At 51.9% G+C, this 21,712-nt stretch overlaps 42 non-coding genes across 42 annotated transcripts; all 42 read left to right on the top strand.

Annotated features, from left to right (window-relative positions):
• The first annotated feature begins 49 nt into the window (after positions 1-49).
• Positions 50-122, top strand: trnak-cuu (transfer RNA lysine (anticodon CUU)). The gene has a single exon. It is a non-coding gene; the product is annotated as a tRNA-Lys (tRNA).
• A 131-nt stretch (positions 123-253) lies between these two features.
• On the top strand, positions 254-327 carry trnan-guu (transfer RNA asparagine (anticodon GUU)). The gene has a single exon. It is a non-coding gene; the product is annotated as a tRNA-Asn (tRNA).
• A 790-nt stretch (positions 328-1,117) lies between these two features.
• Positions 1,118-1,190, top strand: trnak-cuu (transfer RNA lysine (anticodon CUU)). The gene has a single exon. It is a non-coding gene; the product is annotated as a tRNA-Lys (tRNA).
• A 131-nt stretch (positions 1,191-1,321) lies between these two features.
• On the top strand, positions 1,322-1,395 carry trnan-guu (transfer RNA asparagine (anticodon GUU)). The gene has a single exon. It is a non-coding gene; the product is annotated as a tRNA-Asn (tRNA).
• Positions 1,396-2,191: 796 nt separating this feature from the next.
• On the top strand, positions 2,192-2,263 carry trnak-cuu (transfer RNA lysine (anticodon CUU)). Its single transcript has one exon. It is a non-coding gene; the product is annotated as a tRNA-Lys (tRNA).
• A 131-nt stretch (positions 2,264-2,394) lies between these two features.
• On the top strand, positions 2,395-2,468 carry trnan-guu (transfer RNA asparagine (anticodon GUU)). Its single transcript has one exon. It is a non-coding gene; the product is annotated as a tRNA-Asn (tRNA).
• Positions 2,469-3,234: 766 nt separating this feature from the next.
• trnak-cuu (transfer RNA lysine (anticodon CUU)) lies at positions 3,235-3,307 on the top strand. The gene has a single exon. It is a non-coding gene; the product is annotated as a tRNA-Lys (tRNA).
• Positions 3,308-3,533: 226 nt separating this feature from the next.
• On the top strand, positions 3,534-3,606 carry trnak-cuu (transfer RNA lysine (anticodon CUU)). The gene has a single exon. It is a non-coding gene; the product is annotated as a tRNA-Lys (tRNA).
• A 131-nt stretch (positions 3,607-3,737) lies between these two features.
• Positions 3,738-3,811, top strand: trnan-guu (transfer RNA asparagine (anticodon GUU)). The gene has a single exon. It is a non-coding gene; the product is annotated as a tRNA-Asn (tRNA).
• A 796-nt stretch (positions 3,812-4,607) lies between these two features.
• Positions 4,608-4,680, top strand: trnak-cuu (transfer RNA lysine (anticodon CUU)). Its single transcript has one exon. It is a non-coding gene; the product is annotated as a tRNA-Lys (tRNA).
• Positions 4,681-4,811: 131 nt separating this feature from the next.
• Positions 4,812-4,885, top strand: trnan-guu (transfer RNA asparagine (anticodon GUU)). Its single transcript has one exon. It is a non-coding gene; the product is annotated as a tRNA-Asn (tRNA).
• Positions 4,886-5,681: 796 nt separating this feature from the next.
• trnak-cuu (transfer RNA lysine (anticodon CUU)) lies at positions 5,682-5,753 on the top strand. Its single transcript has one exon. It is a non-coding gene; the product is annotated as a tRNA-Lys (tRNA).
• A 131-nt stretch (positions 5,754-5,884) lies between these two features.
• Positions 5,885-5,958, top strand: trnan-guu (transfer RNA asparagine (anticodon GUU)). Its single transcript has one exon. It is a non-coding gene; the product is annotated as a tRNA-Asn (tRNA).
• Positions 5,959-6,724: 766 nt separating this feature from the next.
• On the top strand, positions 6,725-6,797 carry trnak-cuu (transfer RNA lysine (anticodon CUU)). Its single transcript has one exon. It is a non-coding gene; the product is annotated as a tRNA-Lys (tRNA).
• Positions 6,798-7,023: 226 nt separating this feature from the next.
• Positions 7,024-7,096, top strand: trnak-cuu (transfer RNA lysine (anticodon CUU)). Its single transcript has one exon. It is a non-coding gene; the product is annotated as a tRNA-Lys (tRNA).
• Positions 7,097-7,227: 131 nt separating this feature from the next.
• Positions 7,228-7,301, top strand: trnan-guu (transfer RNA asparagine (anticodon GUU)). Its single transcript has one exon. It is a non-coding gene; the product is annotated as a tRNA-Asn (tRNA).
• Positions 7,302-8,097: 796 nt separating this feature from the next.
• trnak-cuu (transfer RNA lysine (anticodon CUU)) lies at positions 8,098-8,170 on the top strand. The gene has a single exon. It is a non-coding gene; the product is annotated as a tRNA-Lys (tRNA).
• A 131-nt stretch (positions 8,171-8,301) lies between these two features.
• trnan-guu (transfer RNA asparagine (anticodon GUU)) lies at positions 8,302-8,375 on the top strand. The gene has a single exon. It is a non-coding gene; the product is annotated as a tRNA-Asn (tRNA).
• Positions 8,376-9,165: 790 nt separating this feature from the next.
• trnak-cuu (transfer RNA lysine (anticodon CUU)) lies at positions 9,166-9,237 on the top strand. Its single transcript has one exon. It is a non-coding gene; the product is annotated as a tRNA-Lys (tRNA).
• Positions 9,238-9,368: 131 nt separating this feature from the next.
• trnan-guu (transfer RNA asparagine (anticodon GUU)) lies at positions 9,369-9,442 on the top strand. Its single transcript has one exon. It is a non-coding gene; the product is annotated as a tRNA-Asn (tRNA).
• A 796-nt stretch (positions 9,443-10,238) lies between these two features.
• On the top strand, positions 10,239-10,311 carry trnak-cuu (transfer RNA lysine (anticodon CUU)). Its single transcript has one exon. It is a non-coding gene; the product is annotated as a tRNA-Lys (tRNA).
• A 131-nt stretch (positions 10,312-10,442) lies between these two features.
• trnan-guu (transfer RNA asparagine (anticodon GUU)) lies at positions 10,443-10,516 on the top strand. Its single transcript has one exon. It is a non-coding gene; the product is annotated as a tRNA-Asn (tRNA).
• Positions 10,517-11,306: 790 nt separating this feature from the next.
• trnak-cuu (transfer RNA lysine (anticodon CUU)) lies at positions 11,307-11,378 on the top strand. Its single transcript has one exon. It is a non-coding gene; the product is annotated as a tRNA-Lys (tRNA).
• Positions 11,379-11,509: 131 nt separating this feature from the next.
• trnan-guu (transfer RNA asparagine (anticodon GUU)) lies at positions 11,510-11,583 on the top strand. Its single transcript has one exon. It is a non-coding gene; the product is annotated as a tRNA-Asn (tRNA).
• A 766-nt stretch (positions 11,584-12,349) lies between these two features.
• trnak-cuu (transfer RNA lysine (anticodon CUU)) lies at positions 12,350-12,422 on the top strand. The gene has a single exon. It is a non-coding gene; the product is annotated as a tRNA-Lys (tRNA).
• A 131-nt stretch (positions 12,423-12,553) lies between these two features.
• Positions 12,554-12,627, top strand: trnan-guu (transfer RNA asparagine (anticodon GUU)). The gene has a single exon. It is a non-coding gene; the product is annotated as a tRNA-Asn (tRNA).
• A 796-nt stretch (positions 12,628-13,423) lies between these two features.
• trnak-cuu (transfer RNA lysine (anticodon CUU)) lies at positions 13,424-13,496 on the top strand. The gene has a single exon. It is a non-coding gene; the product is annotated as a tRNA-Lys (tRNA).
• A 131-nt stretch (positions 13,497-13,627) lies between these two features.
• Positions 13,628-13,701, top strand: trnan-guu (transfer RNA asparagine (anticodon GUU)). Its single transcript has one exon. It is a non-coding gene; the product is annotated as a tRNA-Asn (tRNA).
• A 760-nt stretch (positions 13,702-14,461) lies between these two features.
• On the top strand, positions 14,462-14,534 carry trnak-cuu (transfer RNA lysine (anticodon CUU)). The gene has a single exon. It is a non-coding gene; the product is annotated as a tRNA-Lys (tRNA).
• A 131-nt stretch (positions 14,535-14,665) lies between these two features.
• On the top strand, positions 14,666-14,739 carry trnan-guu (transfer RNA asparagine (anticodon GUU)). The gene has a single exon. It is a non-coding gene; the product is annotated as a tRNA-Asn (tRNA).
• A 796-nt stretch (positions 14,740-15,535) lies between these two features.
• Positions 15,536-15,608, top strand: trnak-cuu (transfer RNA lysine (anticodon CUU)). Its single transcript has one exon. It is a non-coding gene; the product is annotated as a tRNA-Lys (tRNA).
• Positions 15,609-15,739: 131 nt separating this feature from the next.
• Positions 15,740-15,813, top strand: trnan-guu (transfer RNA asparagine (anticodon GUU)). Its single transcript has one exon. It is a non-coding gene; the product is annotated as a tRNA-Asn (tRNA).
• A 796-nt stretch (positions 15,814-16,609) lies between these two features.
• Positions 16,610-16,682, top strand: trnak-cuu (transfer RNA lysine (anticodon CUU)). The gene has a single exon. It is a non-coding gene; the product is annotated as a tRNA-Lys (tRNA).
• Positions 16,683-16,813: 131 nt separating this feature from the next.
• On the top strand, positions 16,814-16,887 carry trnan-guu (transfer RNA asparagine (anticodon GUU)). The gene has a single exon. It is a non-coding gene; the product is annotated as a tRNA-Asn (tRNA).
• Positions 16,888-17,683: 796 nt separating this feature from the next.
• On the top strand, positions 17,684-17,756 carry trnak-cuu (transfer RNA lysine (anticodon CUU)). Its single transcript has one exon. It is a non-coding gene; the product is annotated as a tRNA-Lys (tRNA).
• Positions 17,757-17,887: 131 nt separating this feature from the next.
• On the top strand, positions 17,888-17,961 carry trnan-guu (transfer RNA asparagine (anticodon GUU)). Its single transcript has one exon. It is a non-coding gene; the product is annotated as a tRNA-Asn (tRNA).
• A 796-nt stretch (positions 17,962-18,757) lies between these two features.
• On the top strand, positions 18,758-18,830 carry trnak-cuu (transfer RNA lysine (anticodon CUU)). Its single transcript has one exon. It is a non-coding gene; the product is annotated as a tRNA-Lys (tRNA).
• Positions 18,831-18,961: 131 nt separating this feature from the next.
• On the top strand, positions 18,962-19,035 carry trnan-guu (transfer RNA asparagine (anticodon GUU)). Its single transcript has one exon. It is a non-coding gene; the product is annotated as a tRNA-Asn (tRNA).
• Positions 19,036-19,831: 796 nt separating this feature from the next.
• Positions 19,832-19,904, top strand: trnak-cuu (transfer RNA lysine (anticodon CUU)). The gene has a single exon. It is a non-coding gene; the product is annotated as a tRNA-Lys (tRNA).
• A 131-nt stretch (positions 19,905-20,035) lies between these two features.
• trnan-guu (transfer RNA asparagine (anticodon GUU)) lies at positions 20,036-20,109 on the top strand. The gene has a single exon. It is a non-coding gene; the product is annotated as a tRNA-Asn (tRNA).
• A 796-nt stretch (positions 20,110-20,905) lies between these two features.
• Positions 20,906-20,978, top strand: trnak-cuu (transfer RNA lysine (anticodon CUU)). Its single transcript has one exon. It is a non-coding gene; the product is annotated as a tRNA-Lys (tRNA).
• Positions 20,979-21,109: 131 nt separating this feature from the next.
• trnan-guu (transfer RNA asparagine (anticodon GUU)) lies at positions 21,110-21,183 on the top strand. Its single transcript has one exon. It is a non-coding gene; the product is annotated as a tRNA-Asn (tRNA).
• The last annotated feature ends 529 nt before the right edge of the window (positions 21,184-21,712 follow it).

The following is a 21,712-nucleotide window of genomic DNA, read 5'->3' as shown; positions in this document are numbered from 1 at the left end:
TTTGGCAGTTCTCAAAACAGCGGTCAGCCTTGAGTAGGCACCCACCGCTGCCCGGCTAGCTCAGTCGGTAGAGCATGAGACTCTTAATCTCAGGGTCGTGGGTTCGAGCCCCACGTTGGGCGTGCCTTTTGGCTCTCTCTCGCCCCTCTCAACAGCTGTCAGTCTCTTGAGCTCAGTTTGCTGACGGAGGACTAGTGCTGCGCCCAGCGTCAAATTCTTTTGTGACCGTGTCCCATAGGACCTTACAGTGCCAGTCTCTGTGGCGCAATAGGCTAGCGTGTTCGGCTGTTAACCGAAAGGATGGTGGTTCGAGCCCACCCAGGGACTAAGGAAGCTTTTCGCAGCCATGTCTGCAAGCACAGAATTTAGCACAGGTGTCTGCTGACGTAGCGTCTGTAGCCCCTTTTCAGAGTCAACAGCTTTGCGAGTCATCTTTTGTCAAAAGAAGACAAAGGGTGCTAAGTGATTGTTTGTGTCAGCTCAAGTTTGCTGTGGAGTGTTCGTGTTTTGTTTCCCGGGTGGTGGAGGCCTGTGTGGTCCAGGGAGTTCCTGCTCAAAAATCCCTCTAGGAGCGCCACAAAATGCCACCAAATTGACTTTCCAATCATATGCTGTCGGAGTTTGCAAACTGTATTCACATAGCTAGACGGAACTCCATACCGGGAACCTTTGATGAGTTGGCTGAACTAATAATCTTTCAGGCTGTTGGACAAGAGCTCTGCTCGTTCAATCTGTATTCCCCAGCAAATGGCTAAAACAAACAGAGAAGAGTCTAAGCCAGGGGTGTCCAAACTCTGTCCTGGAGGGCCCCGGTCAGGTAGAGTTTCTCTCCAGCCAGCTCCATCAGACGTGCCTGGAAGTTTCTAATCTCCGTGGTGAGACTGGGATCAGCAGCTTCAGGTGTTTTTCTTTGTGCTTGGAGCCAAGCTCGGCAGGACAAGGAACCTCCAGGATCGAGTTGGGACGCCCCTGCTCTAAGCCTACCGCTAGGCTTAACCCCAACCTTACCCGCGAGTTGTTTTGTCAAGCCTGTGTGAAAAGCTTGGCTCCGTTTTGCGCATTAAAATGTTTGGCAGTTCTCAAAACAGCGGTCAGCCTTGAGTAGGCACCCACCGCTGCCCGGCTAGCTCAGTCGGTAGAGCATGAGACTCTTAATCTCAGGGTCGTGGGTTCGAGCCCCACGTTGGGCGTGCCTTTTGGCTCTCTCTCGCCCCTCTCAACAGCTGTCAGTCTCTTGAGCTCAGTTTGCTGACGGAGGACTAGTGCTGCGCCCAGCGTCAAATTCTTTTGTGACCGTGTCCCATAGGACCTTACAGTGCCAGTCTCTGTGGCGCAATAGGCTAGCGCGTTCGGCTGTTAACCGAAAGGATGGTGGTTCGAGCCCACCCAGGGACTAAGGAAGCTTTTCGCAGCCATGTCTGCAAGCACAGAATTTAGCACAGGTGTCTGCTGACGTAGCGTCTGTAGCCCCTTTTCAGAGTCAACAGCTTTAGCTTTGCGAGTCATCTTTTGTCAAAAGAAGACAAAGGGTGCTAAGTGATTGTTTGTGTCAGCTCAAGTTTGCTGTGGAGTGTTCGTGTTTTGTTTCCCGGGTGGTGGAGGCCTGTGTGGTCCAGGGAGTTCCTGCTCAAAAATCCCTCTAGGAGCGCCACAAAATGCCACCAAATTGACTTTCCAATCATATGCTGTCGGAGTTTGCAAACTGTATTCACATAGCTAGACGGAACTCCATACCGGGAACCTTTGATGAGTTGGCTGAACTAATAACCTTTCAGGCTGTTGGACAAGAGCTCTGCTCGTTCAATCTGTATTCCAAAGCAAATGGCTAAAACAAACAGAGAAGAGTCTAAGCCAGGGGTGTCCAAACTCTGTCCTGGAGGGCCCCGGTCAGGTAGAGTTTCTCTCCAGCCAGCTCCATCAGACGTGCCTGGAAGTTTCTAATCTCCGTGGTGAGACTGGGATCAGCAGCTTCAGGTGTTTTTCTTTGTGCTTGGAGCCAAGCTCGGCAGGACAAGGAACCTCCAGGATCGAGTTGGGACGCCCCTGCTCTAAGCCTATCGCTAGGCTTAACCCCAACCTTACCCGCGAGTTGTTTTGTCAAGCCTGTGTGAAAAGCTTGGCTCCGTTTTTCGCATTAAAATGTTTGGCAGTTCTAAAAACAGCAGTCAGCCTTGAGTAGGCACCCACCGCTGCCTGCTAGCTCAGTCGGTAGAGCATGAGACTCTTAATCTCAGGGTCGTGGGTTCGAGCCCCACGTTGGGCGTGCCTTTTGGCTCTCTCTCGCCCCTCTCAACAGCTGTCAGTCTCTTGAGCTCAGTTTGCTGACGGAGGACTAGTGCTGCGCCCAGCGTCAAATTCTTTTGTGACCGTGTCCCATAGGACCTTACAGTGCCAGTCTCTGTGGCGCAATAGGCTAGCGCGTTCGGCTGTTAACCGAAAGGATGGTGGTTCGAGCCCACCCAGAGACTAAGGAAGCTTTTCGCAGCCATGTCTGCAAGCACAGAATTTAGCACAGGTGTCTGCTGACGTAGCGTCTGTAGCCCCTTTTCAGAGTCAACAGCTTTAGCTTTGCGAGTCATCTTTTGTCAAAAGAAGACAAAGGGTGCTAAGTGATTGTTTGTGTCAGCTCAAGTTTGCTGTGGAGTGTTCGTGTTTTGTTTCCCGGGTGGTGGAGGCCTGTGTGGTCCAGGGAGTTCCTGCTCAAAAATCCCTCTAGGAGCGCCACAAAATGCCACCAAATTGACTTTCCAATCATATGCTGTCGGAGTTTGCAAACTGTATTCACACAGCTAGACGGAACTCCATACCGGGAATCTTTGATGACTTGGCTGAACTAATAACCTTTCAGGCTTTTGGACAAGAGCTCTGCTCGTTCAATCTGTATTCCCCAGCAAATGGCTAAAACAAACAGAGAAGAGTCTAAGGCAGGGGTGTCCAAACTCTGTCCTGGAGGGCCCCGGTCAGGTAGAGTTTCTCTCCAGCCAGCTCCATCAGACGTGCCTGGAAGTTTCTAATCTCCGTGGTGAGACTGGGATCAGCAGCTTCAGGTGTTTTTCTTTGTGCTTGGAGCCAAGCTCGGCAGGACAAGGAACCTCCAGGATCGAGTTGGGACGCCCCTGCTCTAAGCCTACCGCTAGGCTTAACCCCAACCTTACCCGCGAGTTGTTTTGTCAAGCCTGTGTGAAAAGCTTGGCTCCGTTTTGCGCATTAAACTGTTTGGCAGCACCCACCGCTGCCCGGCTAGCTCAGTCGGTAGAGCATGAGACTCTTAATCTCAGGGTCGTGGGTTTGAGCCCCACGTTGGGCGTGCCTTTTGGCTCTCTCTCGCCCCTCTCAACAGCTGTCAGTCTCTTGAGCTCAGTTTGCTGACGGAGAACTAGTGCTGCGCCCAGCGTCAAATTCTTTTGTGACCGTGTCCCATAGGACCTTACAGTGCCAGTCTCTGTGGCGCAATAGGCTAGCGCGTTCGGCTGTTAACCGAAAGGATGGTGGTTCTCAAAACAGCGGTCAGCCTTGAGTAGGCACCCACTGCTGCCCGGCTAGCTCAGTCGGTAGAGCATGAGACTCTTAATCTCAGGGTCGTGGGTTCGAGCCCCACGTTGGGCGTGCCTTTTGGCTCTCTCTCGCCCCTCTCAACAGCTGTCAGTCTCTTGAGCTCAGTTTGCTGACGGAGGACTAGTGCTGCGCCCAGCGTCAAATTCTTTTGTCACCGTGTCCCATAGGACCTTACAGTGCCAGTCTCTGTGGCGCAATAGGCTAGCGCATTCGGCTGTTAACCGAAAGGATGGTGGTTCAAGCCCACCCAGGGACTAAGGAAGCTTTTAGCAGCCATGTCTGCAAGCACAGAATTTAGCACAGGTGTCTGCTGACGTAGCGTCTGTAGCCCCTTTTCAGAGTCAATAGCTTTAGCTTTGCGAGTCATCTTTTGTCAAAAGAAGACAAAGGGTGCTAAGTGATTGTTTGTGTCAGCTCAGGTTTGCTGTGGAGTGTTCGTGTTTTGTTTCCCGGGTGGTGGAGGCCTGTGTGGTCCAGGGAGTTCCTGCTCAAAAATCCCTCTAGGAGCGCCACAAAATGCCACCAAATTGACTTTCCAATCATATGCTGTCGGAGTTTGCAAACTGTATTCACACAGCTAGACGGAACTCCATACCGGGAACCTTTGATGAGTTGGCTGAACTAATAATCTTTCAGGCTGTTGGACAAGAGCTCTGCTCGTTCAATCTGTATTCCCCAGCAAATGGCTAAAACAAACAGAGAAGAGTCTAAGCCAGGGGTGTCCAAACTCTGTCCTGGAGGGCCCCGGGCAGGTAGAGTTTCTCTCCAGCCAGCTCCATCAGACGTGCCTGGAAGTTTCTAATCTCCGTGGTGAGACTGGGATCAGCAGCTTCAGGTGTTTTTCTTTGTGCTTGGAGCCAAGCTCGGCAGGACAAGGAACCTCCAGGATCGAGTTGGGACGCCCCTGCTCTAAGCCTACCGCTAGGCTTAACCCCAACCTTACCCGCGAGTTGTTTTGTCAAGCCTGTGTGAAAAGCTTGGCTCCGTTTTGCGCATTAAAATGTTTGGCAGTTCTCAAAACAGCGGTCAGCCTTGAGTAGGCACCCACCGCTGCCCGGCTAGCTCAGTCGGTAGAGCATGAGACTCTTAATCTCAGGGTCGTGGGTTCGAGCCCCACGTTGGGCGTGCCTTTTGGCTCTCTCTCGCCCCTCTCAACAGCTGTCAGTCTCTTGAGCTCAGTTTGCTGACGGAGGACTAGTGCTGCGCCCAGCGTCAAATTCTTTTGTGACCGTGTCCCATAGGACCTTACAGTGCCAGTCTCTGTGGCGCAATAGGCTAGCGCGTTCGGCTGTTAACCGAAAGGATGGTGGTTCGAGCCCACCCAGGGACTAAGGAAGCTTTTCGCAGCCATGTCTGCAAGCACAGAATTTAGCACAGGTGTCTGCTGACGTAGCGTCTGTAGCCCCTTTTCAGAGTCAACAGCTTTAGCTTTGCGAGTCATCTTTTGTCAAAAGAAGACAAAGGGTGCTAAGTGATTGTTTGTGTCAGCTCAAGTTTGCTGTGGAGTGTTCGTGTTTTGTTTCCCGGGTGGTGGAGGCCTGTGTGGTCCAGGGAGTTCCTGCTCAAAAATCCCTCTAGGAGCGCCACAAAATGCCACCAAATTGACTTTCCAATCATATGCTGTCGGAGTTTGCAAACTGTATTCACATAGCTAGACGGAACTCCATACCGGGAACCTTTGATGAGTTGGCTGAACTAATAACCTTTCAGGCTGTTGGACAAGAGCTCTGCTCGTTCAATCTGTATTCCAAAGCAAATGGCTAAAACAAACAGAGAAGAGTCTAAGCCAGGGGTGTCCAAACTCTGTCCTGGAGGGCCCCGGTCAGGTAGAGTTTCTCTCCAGCCAGCTCCATCAGACGTGCCTGGAAGTTTCTAATCTCCGTGGTGAGACTGGGATCAGCAGCTTCAGGTGTTTTTCTTTGTGCTTGGAGCCAAGCTCGGCAGGACAAGGAACCTCCAGGATCGAGTTGGGACGCCCCTGCTCTAAGCCTATCGCTAGGCTTAACCCCAACCTTACCCGCGAGTTGTTTTGTCAAGCCTGTGTGAAAAGCTTGGCTCCGTTTTTCGCATTAAAATGTTTGGCAGTTCTAAAAACAGCAGTCAGCCTTGAGTAGGCACCCACCGCTGCCTGCTAGCTCAGTCGGTAGAGCATGAGACTCTTAATCTCAGGGTCGTGGGTTCGAGCCCCACGTTGGGCGTGCCTTTTGGCTCTCTCTCGCCCCTCTCAACAGCTGTCAGTCTCTTGAGCTCAGTTTGCTGACGGAGGACTAGTGCTGCGCCCAGCGTCAAATTCTTTTGTGACCGTGTCCCATAGGACCTTACAGTGCCAGTCTCTGTGGCGCAATAGGCTAGCGCGTTCGGCTGTTAACCGAAAGGATGGTGGTTCGAGCCCACCCAGAGACTAAGGAAGCTTTTCGCAGCCATGTCTGCAAGCACAGAATTTAGCACAGGTGTCTGCTGACGTAGCGTCTGTAGCCCCTTTTCAGAGTCAACAGCTTTAGCTTTGCGAGTCATCTTTTGTCAAAAGAAGACAAAGGGTGCTAAGTGATTGTTTGTGTCAGCTCAAGTTTGCTGTGGAGTGTTCGTGTTTTGTTTCCCGGGTGGTGGAGGCCTGTGTGGTCCAGGGAGTTCCTGCTCAAAAATCCCTCTAGGAGCGCCACAAAATGCCACCAAATTGACTTTCCAATCATATGCTGTCGGAGTTTGCAAACTGTATTCACACAGCTAGACGGAACTCCATACCGGGAATCTTTGATGACTTGGCTGAACTAATAACCTTTCAGGCTTTTGGACAAGAGCTCTGCTCGTTCAATCTGTATTCCCCAGCAAATGGCTAAAACAAACAGAGAAGAGTCTAAGGCAGGGGTGTCCAAACTCTGTCCTGGAGGGCCCCGGTCAGGTAGAGTTTCTCTCCAGCCAGCTCCATCAGACGTGCCTGGAAGTTTCTAATCTCCGTGGTGAGACTGGGATCAGCAGCTTCAGGTGTTTTTCTTTGTGCTTGGAGCCAAGCTCGGCAGGACAAGGAACCTCCAGGATCGAGTTGGGACGCCCCTGCTCTAAGCCTACCGCTAGGCTTAACCCCAACCTTACCCGCGAGTTGTTTTGTCAAGCCTGTGTGAAAAGCTTGGCTCCGTTTTGCGCATTAAACTGTTTGGCAGCACCCACCGCTGCCCGGCTAGCTCAGTCGGTAGAGCATGAGACTCTTAATCTCAGGGTCGTGGGTTTGAGCCCCACGTTGGGCGTGCCTTTTGGCTCTCTCTCGCCCCTCTCAACAGCTGTCAGTCTCTTGAGCTCAGTTTGCTGACGGAGAACTAGTGCTGCGCCCAGCGTCAAATTCTTTTGTGACCGTGTCCCATAGGACCTTACAGTGCCAGTCTCTGTGGCGCAATAGGCTAGCGCGTTCGGCTGTTAACCGAAAGGATGGTGGTTCTCAAAACAGCGGTCAGCCTTGAGTAGGCACCCACTGCTGCCCGGCTAGCTCAGTCGGTAGAGCATGAGACTCTTAATCTCAGGGTCGTGGGTTCGAGCCCCACGTTGGGCGTGCCTTTTGGCTCTCTCTCGCCCCTCTCAACAGCTGTCAGTCTCTTGAGCTCAGTTTGCTGACGGAGGACTAGTGCTGCGCCCAGCGTCAAATTCTTTTGTCACCGTGTCCCATAGGACCTTACAGTGCCAGTCTCTGTGGCGCAATAGGCTAGCGCATTCGGCTGTTAACCGAAAGGATGGTGGTTCAAGCCCACCCAGGGACTAAGGAAGCTTTTAGCAGCCATGTCTGCAAGCACAGAATTTAGCACAGGTGTCTGCTGACGTAGCGTCTGTAGCCCCTTTTCAGAGTCAATAGCTTTAGCTTTGCGAGTCATCTTTTGTCAAAAGAAGACAAAGGGTGCTAAGTGATTGTTTGTGTCAGCTCAGGTTTGCTGTGGAGTGTTCGTGTTTTGTTTCCCGGGTGGTGGAGGCCTGTGTGGTCCAGGGAGTTCCTGCTCAAAAATCCCTCTAGGAGCGCCACAAAATGCCACCAAATTGACTTTCCAATCATATGCTGTCGGAGTTTGCAAACTGTATTCACACAGCTAGACGGAACTCCATACCGGGAACCTTTGATGAGTTGGCTGAACTAATAATCTTTCAGGCTGTTGGACAAGAGCTCTGCTCGTTCAATCTGTATTCCCCAGCAAATGGCTAAAACAAACAGAGAAGAGTCTAAGCCAGGGGTGTCCAAACTCTGTCCTGGAGGGCCCCGGGCAGGTAGAGTTTCTCTCCAGCCAGCTCCATCAGACGTGCCTGGAAGTTTCTAATCTCCGTGGTGAGACTGGGATCAGCAGCTTCAGGTGTTTTTCTTTGTGCTTGGAGCCAAGCTCGGCAGGACAAGGAACCTCCAGGATCGAGTTGGGACGCCCCTGCTCTAAGCCTACCGCTAGGCTTAACCCCAACCTTACCCGCGAGTTGTTTTGTCAAGCCTGTGTGAAAAGCTTGGCTCCGTTTTGCGCATTAAAATGTTTGGCAGTTCTCAAAACAGCGGTCAGCCTTGAGTAGGCACCCACCGCTGCCCGGCTAGCTCAGTCGGTAGAGCATGAGACTCTTAATCTCAGGGTCGTGGGTTCGAGCCCCACGTTGGGCGTGCCTTTTGGCTCTCTCTCGCCCCTCTCAACAGCTGTCAGTCTCTTGAGCTCAGTTTGCTGACGGAGGACTAGTGCTGCGCCCAGCGTCAAATTCTTTTGTGACCGTGTCCCATAGGACCTTACAGTGCCAGTCTCTGTGGCGCAATAGGCTAGCGTGTTCGGCTGTTAACCGAAAGGATGGTGGTTCGAGCCCACCCAGGGACTAAGGAAGCTTTTCGCAGCCATGTCTGCAAGCACAGAATTTAGCACAGGTGTCTGCTGACGTAGCGTCTGTAGCCCCTTTTCAGAGTCAACAGCTTTGCGAGTCATCTTTTGTCAAAAGAAGACAAAGGGTGCTAAGTGATTGTTTGTGTCAGCTCAAGTTTGCTGTGGAGTGTTCGTGTTTTGTTTCCCGGGTGGTGGAGGCCTGTGTGGTCCAGGGAGTTCCTGCTCAAAAATCCCTCTAGGAGCGCCACAAAATGCCACCAAATTGACTTTCCAATCATATGCTGTCGGAGTTTGCAAACTGTATTCACATAGCTAGACGGAACTCCATACCGGGAACCTTTGATGAGTTGGCTGAACTAATAACCTTTCAGGCTGTTGGACAAGAGCTCTGCTCGTTCAATCTGTATTCCCCAGCAAATGGCTAAAACAAACAGAGAAGAGTCTAAGCCAGGGGTGTCCAAACTCTGTCCTGGAGGGCCCCGGTCAGGTAGAGTTTCTCTCCAGCCAGCTCCATCAGACGTGCCTGGAAGTTTCTAATCTCCGTGGTGAGACTGGGATCAGCAGCTTCAGGTGTTTTTCTTTGTGCTTGGAGCCAAGCTCGGCAGGACAAGGAACCTCCAGGATCGAGTTGGGACGCCCCTGCTCTAAGCCTATCGCTAGGCTTAACCCCAACCTTACCCGCGAGTTGTTTTGTCAAGCCTGTGTGAAAAGCTTGGCTCCGTTTTTCGCATTAAAATGTTTGGCAGTTCTAAAAACAGCAGTCAGCCTTGAGTAGGCACCCACCGCTGCCTGCTAGCTCAGTCGGTAGAGCATGAGACTCTTAATCTCAGGGTCGTGGGTACGAGCCCCACGTTGGGCGTGCCTTTTGGCTCTCTCTCGCCCCTCTCAACAGCTGTCAGTCTCTTGAGCTCAGTTTGCTGACGGAGGACTAGTGCTGCGCCCAGCGTCAAATTCTTTTGTGACCGTGTCCCATAGGACCTTACAGTGCCAGTCTCTGTGGCGCAATAGGCTAGCGCGTTCGGCTGTTAACCGAAAGGATGGTGGTTCGAGCCCACCCAGGGACTAAGGAAGCTTTTCGCAGCCATGTCTGCAAGCACAGAATTTAGCACAGGTGTCTGCTGACGTAGCGTCTGTAGCCCCTTTTCAGAGTCAACAGCTTTAGCTTTGCGAGTCATCTTTTGTCAAAAGAAGACAAAGGGTGCTAAGTGATTGTTTGTGTCAGCTCAAGTTTGCTGTGGAGTGTTCGTGTTTTGTTTCCCGGGTGGTGGAGGCCTGTGTGGTCCAGGGAGTTCCTGCTCAAAAATCCCTCTAGGAGCGCCACAAAATGCCACCAAATTGACTTTCCAATCATATGCTGTCGGAGTTTGCAAACTGTATTCACACAGCTAGACGGAACTCCATACCGGGAATCTTTGATGAGTTGGCTGAACTAATAACCTTTCAGGCTGTTGGACAAGAGCTCTGCTCGTTCAATCTGTATTCCCCAGCAAATGGCTAAAACAAACAGAGAAGAGTCTAAGGCAGGGGTGTCCAAACTCTGTCCTGGAGGGCCCCGGTCAGGTAGAGTTTCTCTCCAGCCAGCTCCATCAGACGTGCCTGGAAGTTTCTAATCTCCGTGGTGAGACTGGGATCAGCAGCTTCAGGTGTTTTTCTTTGTGCTTGGAGCCAAGCTCGGCAGGACAAGGAACCTCCAGGATCGAGTTGGGACGCCCCTGCTCTAAGCCTACCGCTAGGCTTAACCCCAACCTTACCCGCGAGTTGTTTTGTCAAGCCTGTGTGAAAAGCTTGGCTCCGTTTTGCGCATTAAAATGTTTGGCAGTTCTCAAAACAGCGGTCAGCCTTGAGTAGGCACCCACCGCTGCCCGGCTAGCTCAGTCGGTAGAGCATGAGACTCTTAATCTCAGGTTCGTGGGTTCGAGCCCCACGTTGGGCGTGCCTTTTGGCTCTCTCTCGCCCCTCTCAACAGCTGTCAGTCTCTTGAGCTCAGTTTGCTGACGGAGGACTAGTGCTGCGCCCAGCGTCAAATTCTTTTGTGACCGTGTCCCATAGGACCTTACAGTGCCAGTCTCTGTGGCGCAATAGGCTAGCGTGTTCGGCTGTTAACCGAAAGGATGGTGGTTCGAGCCCACCCAGGGACTAAGGAAGCTTTTCGCAGCCATGTCTGCAAGCACAGAATTTAGCACAGGTGTCTGCTGACGTAGCGTCTGTAGCCCCTTTTCAGAGTCAACAGCTTTGCGAGTCATCTTTTGTCAAAAGAAGACAAAGGGTGCTAAGTGATTGTTTGTGTCAGCTCAAGTTTGCTGTGGAGTGTTCGTGTTTTGTTTCCCGGGTGGTGGAGGCCTGTGTGGTCCAGGGAGTTCCTGCTCAAAAATCCCTCTAGGAGCGCCACAAAATGCCACCAAATTGACTTTCCAATCATATGCTGTCGGAGTTTGCAAACTGTATTCACATAGCTAGACGGAACTCCATACCGGGAACCTTTGATGAGTTGGCTGAACTAATAACCTTTCAGGCTGTTGGACAAGAGCTCTGCTCGTTCAATCTGTATTCCCCAGCAAATGGCTAAAACAAACAGAGAAGAGTCTAAGCCAGGGGTGTCCAAACTCTGTCCTGGAGGGCCCCGGTCAGGTAGAGTTTCTCTCCAGCCAGCTCCATCAGACGTGCCTGGAAGTTTCTAATCTCCGTGGTGAGACTGGGATCAGCAGCTTCAGGTGTTTTTCTTTGTGCTTGGAGCCAAGCTCGGCAGGACAAGGAACCTCCAGGATCGAGTTGGGACGCCCCTGCTCTAAGCCTATCGCTAGGCTTAACCCCAACCTTACCCGCGAGTTGTTTTGTCAAGCCTGTGTGAAAAGCTTGGCTCCGTTTTTCGCATTAAAATGTTTGGCAGTTCTAAAAACAGCAGTCAGCCTTGAGTAGGCACCCACCGCTGCCTGCTAGCTCAGTCGGTAGAGCATGAGACTCTTAATCTCAGGGTCGTGGGTTCGAGCCCCACGTTGGGCGTGCCTTTTGGCTCTCTCTCGCCCCTCTCAACAGCTGTCAGTCTCTTGAGCTCAGTTTGCTGACGGAGGACTAGTGCTGCGCCCAGCGTCAAATTCTTTTGTGACCGTGTCCCATAGGACCTTACAGTGCCAGTCTCTGTGGCGCAATAGGCTAGCGCGTTCGGCTGTTAACCGAAAGGATGGTGGTTCGAGCCCACCCAGGGACTAAGGAAGCTTTTCGCAGCCATGTCTGCAAGCACAGAATTTAGCACAGGTGTCTGCTGACGTAGCGTCTGTAGCCCCTTTTCAGAGTCAACAGCTTTAGCTTTGCGAGTCATCTTTTGTCAAAAGAAGACAAAGGGTGCTAAGTGATTGTTTGTGTCAGCTCAAGTTTGCTGTGGAGTGTTCGTGTTTTGTTTCCCGGGTGGTGGAGGCCTGTGTGGTCCAGGGAGTTCCTGCTCAAAAATCCCTCTAGGAGCGCCACAAAATGCCACCAAATTGACTTTCCAATCATATGCTGTCGGAGTTTGCAAACTGTATTCACACAGCTAGACGGAACTCCATACCGGGAATCTTTGATGAGTTGGCTGAACTAATAACCTTTCAGGCTGTTGGACAAGAGCTCTGCTCGTTCAATCTGTATTCCCCAGCAAATGGCTAAAACAAACAGAGAAGAGTCTAAGGCAGGGGTGTCCAAACTCTGTCCTGGAGGGCCCCGGTCAGGTAGAGTTTCTCTCCAGCCAGCTCCATCAGACGTGCCTGGAAGTTTCTAATCTCCGTGGTGAGACTGGGATCAGCAGCTTCAGGTGTTTTTCTTTGTGCTTGGAGCCAAGCTCGGCAGGACAAGGAACCTCCAGGATCGAGTTGGGACGCCCCTGCTCTAAGCCTACCGCTAGGCTTAACCCCAACCTTACCCGCGAGTTGTTTTGTCAAGCCTGTGTGAAAAGCTTGGCTCCGTTTTGTGCATTAAACTGTTTGGCAGCACCCACCGCTGCCCGGCTAGCTCAGTCGGTAGAGCATGAGACTCTTAATCTCAGGGTCGTGGGTTTGAGCCCCACGTTGGGCGTGCCTTTTGGCTCTCTCTCGCCCCTCTCAACAGCTGTCAGTCTCTTGAGCTCAGTTTGCTGACGGAGAACTAGTGCTGCGCCCAGCGTCAAATTCTTTTGTGACCGTGTCCCATAGGACCTTACAGTGCCAGTCTCTGTGGCGCAATAGGCTAGCGCGTTCGGCTGTTAACCGAAAGGATGGTGGTTCAAGCCCACCCAGGGACTAAGGAAGCTTTTAGCAGCCATGTCTGCAAGCACAGAATTTAGCACAGGTGTCTGCTGACGTAGCGTCTGTAGCCCCTTTTCAGAGTCAATAGCTTTAGCTTTGCGAGTCATCTTTTGTCAAAAGAAGACAAAGGGTGCTAAGTGATTGTTTGTGTCAGCTCAGGTTTGCTGTGGAGTGTTCGTGTTTTGTTTCCCGGGTGGTGGAGGCCTGTGTGGTCCAGGGAGTTCCTGCTCAAAAATCCCTCTAGGAGCGCCACAAAATGCCACCAAATTGACTTTCCAATCATATGCTGTCGGAGTTTGCAAACTGTATTCACACAGCTAGACGGAACTCCATACCGGGAACCTTTGATGAGTTGGCTGAACTAATAATCTTTCAGGCTGTTGGACAAGAGCTCTGCTCGTTCAATCTGTATTCCCCAGCAAATGGCTAAAACAAACAGAGAAGAGTCTAAGCCAGGGGTGTCCAAACTCTGTCCTGGAGGGCCCCGGGCAGGTAGAGTTTCTCTCCAGCCAGCTCCATCAGACGTGCCTGGAAGTTTCTAATCTCCGTGGTGAGACTGGGATCAGCAGCTTCAGGTGTTTTTCTTTGTGCTTGGAGCCAAGCTCGGCAGGACAAGGAACCTCCAGGATCGAGTTGGGACGCCCCTGCTCTAAGCCTACCGCTAGGCTTAACCCCAACCTTACCCGCGAGTTGTTTTGTCAAGCCTGTGTGAAAAGCTTGGCTCCGTTTTGCGCATTAAAATGTTTGGCAGTTCTCAAAACAGCGGTCAGCCTTGAGTAGGCACCCACCGCTGCCCGGCTAGCTCAGTCGGTAGAGCATGAGACTCTTAATCTCAGGGTCGTGGGTTCGAGCCCCACGTTGGGCGTGCCTTTTGGCTCTCTCTCGCCCCTCTCAACAGCTGTCAGTCTCTTGAGCTCAGTTTGCTGACGGAGGACTAGTGCTGCGCCCAGCGTCAAATTCTTTTGTGACCGTGTCCCATAGGACCTTACAGTGCCAGTCTCTGTGGCGCAATAGGCTAGCGTGTTCGGCTGTTAACCGAAAGGATGGTGGTTCGAGCCCACCCAGGGACTAAGGAAGCTTTTCGCAGCCATGTCTGCAAGCACAGAATTTAGCACAGGTGTCTGCTGACGTAGCGTCTGTAGCCCCTTTTCAGAGTCAACAGCTTTGCGAGTCATCTTTTGTCAAAAGAAGACAAAGGGTGCTAAGTGATTGTTTGTGTCAGCTCAAGTTTGCTGTGGAGTGTTCGTGTTTTGTTTCCCGGGTGGTGGAGGCCTGTGTGGTCCAGGGAGTTCCTGCTCAAAAATCCCTCTAGGAGCGCCACAAAATGCCACCAAATTGACTTTCCAATCATATGCTGTCGGAGTTTGCAAACTGTATTCACACAGCTAGACGGAACTCCATACCGGGAATCTTTGATGAGTTGGCTGAACTAATAACCTTTCAGGCTGTTGGACAAGAGCTCTGCTCGTTCAATCTGTATTCCCCAGCAAATGGCTAAAACAAACAGAGAAGAGTCTAAGGCAGGGGTGTCCAAACTCTGTCCTGGAGGGCCCCGGTCAGGTAGAGTTTCTCTCCAGCCAGCTCCATCAGACGTGCCTGGAAGTTTCTAATCTCCGTGGTGAGACTGGGATCAGCAGCTTCAGGTGTTTTTCTTTGTGCTTGGAGCCAAGCTCGGCAGGACAAGGAACCTCCAGGATCGAGTTGGGACGCCCCTGCTCTAAGCCTACCGCTAGGCTTAACCCCAACCTTACCCGCGAGTTGTTTTGTCAAGCCTGTGTGAAAAGCTTGGCTCCGTTTTGCGCATTAAACTGTTTGGCAGCACCCACCGCTGCCCGGCTAGCTCAGTCGGTAGAGCATGAGACTCTTAATCTCAGGGTCGTGGGTTTGAGCCCCAAGTTGGGCGTGCCTTTTGGCTCTCTCTCGCCCCTCTCAACAGCTGTCAGTCTCTTGAGCTCAGTTTGCTGACGGAGAACTAGTGCTGCGCCCAGCGTCAAATTCTTTTGTGACCGTGTCCCATAGGACCTTACAGTGCCAGTCTCTGTGGCGCAATAGGCTAGCGCGTTCGGCTGTTAACCGAAAGGATGGTGGTTCGAGCCCACCCAGGGACTAAGGAAGCTTTTCGCAGCCATGTCTGCAAGCACAGAATTTAGCACAGGTGTCTGCTGACGTAGCGTCTGTAGCCCCTTTTCAGAGTCAACAGCTTTAGCTTTGCGAGTCATCTTTTGTCAAAAGAAGACAAAGGGTGCTAAGTGATTGTTTGTGTCAGCTCAAGTTTGCTGTGGAGTGTTCGTGTTTTGTTTCCCGGGTGGTGGAGGCCTGTGTGGTCCAGGGAGTTCCTGCTCAAAAATCCCTCTAGGAGCGCCACAAAATGCCACCAAATTGACTTTCCAATCATATGCTGTCGGAGTTTGCAAACTGTATTCACACAGCTAGACGGAACTCCATACCGGGAACCTTTGATATGTTGGCTGAACTAATAACCTTTCAGGCTGTTGGACAAGAGCTCTGCTCGTTCAATCTGTATTCCCCAGCAAATGGCTAAAACAAACAGAGAAGAGTCTAAGCCACGGGTGTCCAAACTCTGTCCTGGAGGGCCCCGGTCAGGTAGAGTTTCTCTCCAACCAGCTCCATCAGACGTGCCTGGAAGTTTCTAATCTCCGTGGTGAGACTGGGATCAGCAGCTTCAGGTGTTTTTCTTTGTGCTTGGAGCCAAGCTCGGCAGGACAAGGAACCTCCAGGATCGAGTTGGGACGCCCCTGCTCTAAGCCTACCGCTAGGCTTAACCCCAACCTTACCCGCGAGTTGTTTTGTCAAGCCTGTGTGAAAAGCTTGGCTCCGTTTTGCGCATTAAAATGTTTGGCAGTTCTCAAAACAGCGGTCAGCCTTGAGTAGGCACCCACTGCTGCCCGGCTAGCTCAGTCGGTAGAGCATGAGACTCTTAATCTCAGGGTCGTGGGTTCGAGCCCCACGTTGGGCGTGCCTTTTGGCTCTCTCTCGCCCCTCTCAACAGCTGTCAGTCTCTTGAGCTCAGTTTGCTGACGGAGGACTAGTGCTGCGCCCAGCGTCAAATTCTTTTGTGACCGTGTCCCATAGGACCTTACAGTGCCAGTCTCTGTGGCGCAATAGGCTAGCGCGTTCGGCTGTTAACCGAAAGGATGGTGGTTCGAGCCCACCCAGGGACTAAGGAAGCTTTTCGCAGCCATGTCTGCAAGCACAGAATTTAGCACAGGTGTCTGCTGACGTAGCGTCTGTAGCCCCTTTTCAGAGTCAACAGCTTTAGCTTTGCGAGTCATCTTTTGTCAAAAGAAGACAAAGGGTGCTAAGTGATTGTTTGTGTCAGCTCAAGTTTGCTGTGGAGTGTTCGTGTTTTGTTTCCCGGGTGGTGGAGGCCTGTGTGGTCCAGGGAGTTCCTGCTCAAAAATCCCTCTAGGAGCGCCACAAAATGCCACCAAATTGACTTTCCAATCATATGCTGTCGGAGTTTGCAAACTGTATTCACACAGCTAGACGGAACTCCATACTGGGAACCTTTGATGAGTTGGCTGAACTAATAACCTTTCAGGCTGTTGGACAAGAGCTCTGCTCGTTCAATCTGTATTCCCCAGCAAATGGCTAAAACAAACAGAGAAGAGTCTAAGCCACGGGTGTCCAAACTCTGTCCTGGAGGGCCCCGGTCAGGTAGAGTTTCTCTCCAACCAGCTCCATCAGACGTGCCTGGAAGTTTCTAATCTCCGTGGTGAGACTGGGATCAGCAGCTTCAGGTGTTTTTCTTTGTGCTTGGAGCCAAGCTCGGCAAGACAAGGAACCTCCAGGATCGAGTTGGGACGCCCCTGCTCTAAGCCTACCGCTAGGCTTAACCCCAACCTTACCCGCGAGTTGTTTTGTCAAGCCTGTGTGAAAAGCTTGGCTCCGTTTTGCGCATTAAAATGTTTGGCAGTTCTCAAAACAGCGGTCAGCCTTGAGTAGGCACCCACTGCTGCCCGGCTAGCTCAGTCGGTAGAGCATGAGACTCTTAATCTCAGGGTCGTGGGTTCGAGCCCCACGTTGGGCGTGCCTTTTGGCTCTCTCTCGCCCCTCTCAACAGCTGTCAGTCTCTTGAGCTCAGTTTGCTGACGGAGGACTAGTGCTGCGCCCAGCGTCAAATTCTTTTGTGACCGTGTCCCATAGGACCTTACAGTGCCAGTCTCTGTGGCGCAATAGGCTAGCGCGTTCGGCTGTTAACCGAAAGGATGGTGGTTCAAGCCCACCCAGGGACTAAGGAAGCTTTTAGCAGCCATGTCTGCAAGCACAGAATTTAGCACAGGTGTCTGCTGACGTAGCGTCTGTAGCCCCTTTTCAGAGTCAATAGCTTTAGCTTTGCGAGTCATCTTTTGTCAAAAGAAGACAGAGGGTGCTAAGTGATTGTTTGTGTCAGCTCAGGTTTGCTGTGGAGTGTTCGTGTTTTGTTTCCCGGGTGGTGGAGGCCTGTGTGGTCCAGGGAGTTCCTGCTCAAAAATCCCTCTAGGAGCGCCACAAAATGCCACCAAATTGACTTTCCAATCATATGCTGTCGGAGTTTGCAAACTGTATTCACACAGCTAGACGGAACTCCATACCGGGAACCTTTGATGAGTTGGCTGAACTAATAACCTTTCAGGCTGTTGGACAAGAGCTCTGCTCGTTCAATCTGTATTCCCCAGCAAATGGCTAAAACAAACAGAGAAGAGTCTAAGCCAGGGGTGTCCAAACTCTGTCCTGGAGGGCCCCGGTCAGGTAGAGTTTCTCTCCAGCCAGCTCCATCAGACGTGCCTGGAAGTTTCTAATCTCCGTGGTGAGACTGGGATCAGCAGCTTCAGGTGTTTTTCTTTGTGCTTGGAGCCAAGCTCGGCAGGACAAGGAACCTCCAGGATCGAGTTGGGACGCCCCTGCTCTAAGCCTACCGCTAGGCTTAACCCCAACCTTACCCGCGAGTTGTTTTGTCAAGCCTGTGTGAAAAGCTTGGCTCCGTTTTGCGCATTAAAATGTTTGGCAGTTCTCAAAACAGCGGTCAGCCTTGAGTAGGCACCCACCGCTGCCCGGCTAGCTCAGTCGGTAGAGCATGAGACTCTTAATCTCAGGGTCGTGGGTTCGAGCCCCACGTTGGGCGTGCCTTTTGGCTCTCTCTCGCCCCTCTCAACAGCTGTCAGTCTCTTGAGCTCAGTTTGCTGACGGAGGACTAGTGCTGCGCCCAGCGTCAAATTCTTTTGTGACCGTGTCCCATAGGACCTTACAGTGCCAGTCTCTGTGGCGCAATAGGCTAGCGCGTTCGGCTGTTAACCGAAAGGATGGTGGTTCGAGCCCACCCAGGGACTAAGGAAGCTTTTCGCAGCCATGTCTGCAAGCACAGAATTTAGCACAGGTGTCTGCTGACGTAGCGTCTGTAGCCCCTTTTCAGAGTCAACAGCTTTAGCTTTGCGAGTCATCTTTTGTCAAAAGAAGACAAAGGGTGCTAAGTGATTGTTTGTGTCAGCTCAAGTTTGCTGTGGAGTGTTCGTGTTTTGTTTCCCGGGTGGTGGAGGCCTGTGTGGTCCAGGGAGTTCCTGCTCAAAAATCCCTCTAGGAGCGCCACAAAAAGCCACCAAATTGACTTTCCAATCATATGCTGTCGGAGTTTGCAAACTGTATTCACACAGCTAGATGGAACTCCATACTGGGAACCTTTGATGAGTTGGCTGAACTAATAACCTTTCAGGCTGTTGGACAAGAGCTCTGCTCGTTCAATCTGTATTCCCCAGCAAATGGCTAAAACAAACAGAGAAGAGTCTAAGCCAGGGGTGTCCAAACTCTGTCCTGGAGGGCCCCGGTCAGGTAGAGTTTCTCTCCAGCCAGCTCCATCAGACGTGCCTGGAAGTTTCTAATCTCCGTGGTGAGACTGGGATCAGCAGCTTCAGGTGTTTTTCTTTGTGCTTGGAGCCAAGCTCGGCAGGACAAGGAACCTCCAGGATCGAGTTGGGACGCCCCTGCTCTAAGCCTACCGCTAGGCTTAACCCCAACCTTACCCGCGAGTTGTTTTGTCAAGCCTGTGTGAAAAGCTTGGCTCCGTTTTGCGCATTAAAATGTTTGGCAGTTCTCAAAACAGCGGTCAGCCTTGAGTAGGCACCCACCGCTGCCCGGCTAGCTCAGTCGGTAGAGCATGAGACTCTTAATCTCAGGGTCGTGGGTTCGAGCCCCACGTTGGGCGTGCCTTTTGGCTCTCTCTCGCCCCTCTCAACAGCTGTCAGTCTCTTGAGCTCAGTTTGCTGACGGAGGACTAGTGCTGCGCCCAGCGTCAAATTCTTTTGTGACCGTGTCCCATAGGACCTTACAGTGCCAGTCTCTGTGGCGCAATAGGCTAGCGCGTTCGGCTGTTAACCGAAAGGATGGTGGTTCGAGCCCACCCAGGGACTAAGGAAGCTTTTCGCAGCCATGTCTGCAAGCACAGAATTTAGCACAGGTGTCTGCTGACGTAGCGTCTGTAGCCCCTTTTCAGAGTCAACAGCTTTAGCTTTGCGAGTCATCTTTTGTCAAAAGAAGACAAAGGGTGCTAAGTGATTGTTTGTGTCAGCTCAAGTTTGCTGTGGAGTGTTCGTGTTTTGTTTCCCGGGTGGTGGAGGCCTGTGTGGTCCAGGGAGTTCCTGCTCAAAAATCCCTCTAGGAGCGCCACAAAATGCCACCAAATTGACTTTCCAATCATATGCTGTCGGAGTTTGCAAACTGTATTCACACAGCTAGACGGAACTCCATACCGGGAACCTTTGATGAGTTGGCTGAACTAATAACCTTTCAGGCTGTTGGACAAGAGCTCTGCTCGTTCAATCTGTATTCCCCAGCAAATGGCTAAAACAAACAGAGAAGAGTCTAAGCCACGGGTGTCCAAACTCTGTCCTGGAGGGCCCCGGTCAGGTAGAGTTTCTCTCCAACCAGCTCCATCAGACGTGCCTGGAAGTTTCTAATCTCCGTGGTGAGACTGGGATCAGCAGCTTCAGGTGTTTTTCTTTGTGCTTGGAGCCAAGCTCGGCAGGACAAGGAACCTCCAGGATCGAGTTGGGACGCCCCTGCTCTAAGCCTACCGCTAGGCTTAACCCCAACCTTACCCGCGAGTTGTTTTGTCAAGCCTGTGTGAAAAGCTTGGCTCCGTTTTGCGCATTAAAATGTTTGGCAGTTCTCAAAACAGCGGTCAGCCTTGAGTAGGCACCCACTGCTGCCCGGCTAGCTCAGTCGGTAGAGCATGAGACTCTTAATCTCAGGGTCGTGGGTTCGAGCCCCACGTTGGGCGTGCCTTTTGGCTCTCTCTCGCCCCTCTCAACAGCTGTCAGTCTCTTGAGCTCAGTTTGCTGACGGAGGACTAGTGCTGCGCCCAGCGTCAAATTCTTTTGTGACCGTGTCCCATAGGACCTTACAGTGCCAGTCTCTGTGGCGCAATAGGCTAGCGCGTTCGGCTGTTAACCGAAAGGATGGTGGTTCGAGCCCACCCAGGGACTAAGGAAGCTTTTCGCAGCCATGTCTGCAAGCACAGAATTTAGCACAGGTGTCTGCTGACGTAGCGTCTGTAGCCCCTTTTCAGAGTCAACAGCTTTAGCTTTGCGAGTCATCTTTTGTCAAAAGAAGACAAAGGGTGCTAAGTGATTGTTTGTGTCAGCTCAAGTTTGCTGTGGAGTGTTCGTGTTTTGTTTCCCGGGTGGTGGAGGCCTGTGTGGTCCAGGGAGTTCCTGCTCAAAAATCCCTCTAGGAGCGCCACAAAATGCCACCAAATTGACTTTCCAATCATATGCTGTCGGAGTTTGCAAACTGTATTCACACAGCTAGACGGAACTCCATACCGGGAACCTTTGATGAGTTGGCTGAACTAATAACCTTTCAGGCTGTTGGACAAGAGCTCTGCTCGTTCAATCTGTATTCCCCAGCAAATGGCTAAAACAAACAGAGAAGAGTCTAAGCCACGGGTGTCCAAACTCTGTCCTGGAGGGCCCCGGTCAGGTAGAGTTTCTCTCCAACCAGCTCCATCAGACGTGCCTGGAAGTTTCTAATCTCCGTGGTGAGACTGGGATCAGCAGCTTCAGGTGTTTTTCTTTGTGCTTGGAGCCAAGCTCGGCAGGACAAGGAACCTCCAGGATCGAGTTGGGACGCCCCTGCTCTAAGCCTACCGCTAGGCTTAACCCCAACCTTACCCGCGAGTTGTTTTGTCAAGCCTGTGTGAAAAGCTTGGCTCCGTTTTGCGCATTAAAATGTTTGGCAGTTCTCAAAACAGCGGTCAGCCTTGAGTAGGCACCCACTGCTGCCCGGCTAGCTCAGTCGGTAGAGCATGAGACTCTTAATCTCAGGGTCGTGGGTTCGAGCCCCACGTTGGGCGTGCCTTTTGGCTCTCTCTCGCCCCTCTCAACAGCTGTCAGTCTCTTGAGCTCAGTTTGCTGACGGAGGACTAGTGCTGCGCCCAGCGTCAAATTCTTTTGTGACCGTGTCCCATAGGACCTTACAGTGCCAGTCTCTGTGGCGCAATAGGCTAACGCGTTCGGCTGTTAACCGAAAGGATGGTGGTTCGAGCCCACCCAGGGACTAAGGAAGCTTTTCGCAGCCATGTCTGCAAGCACAGAATTTAGCACAGGTGTCTGCTGACGTAGCGTCTGTAGCCCCTTTTCAGAGTCAACAGCTTTAGCTTTGCGAGTCATCTTTTGTCAAAAGAAGACAAAGGGTGCTAAGTGATTGTTTGTGTCAGCTCAAGTTTGCTGTGGAGTGTTCGTGTTTTGTTTCCCGGGTGGTGGAGGCCTGTGTGGTCCAGGGAGTTCCTGCTCAAAAATCCCTCTAGGAGCGCCACAAAATGCCACCAAATTGACTTTCCAATCATATGCTGTCGGAGTTTGCAAACTGTATTCACACAGCTAGACGGAACTCCATACCGGGAACCTTTGATGAGTTGGCTGAACTAATAACCTTTCAGGCTGTTGGACAAGAGCTCTGCTCGTTCAATCTGTATTCCCCAGCAAATGGCTAAAACAAACAGAGAAGAGTCTAAGCCACGGGTGTCCAAACTCTGTCCTGGAGGGCCCCGGTCAGGTAGAGTTTCTCTCCAACCAGCTCCATCAGACG

Source organism: Carassius carassius, chromosome 1, assembly GCF_963082965.1.
Source record: "Carassius carassius chromosome 1, fCarCar2.1, whole genome shotgun sequence".
Classification (NCBI taxonomy): domain Eukaryota; kingdom Metazoa; phylum Chordata; class Actinopteri; order Cypriniformes; family Cyprinidae; genus Carassius; species Carassius carassius.
This window is presented reverse-complemented; position numbering and strand designations above follow the sequence as displayed.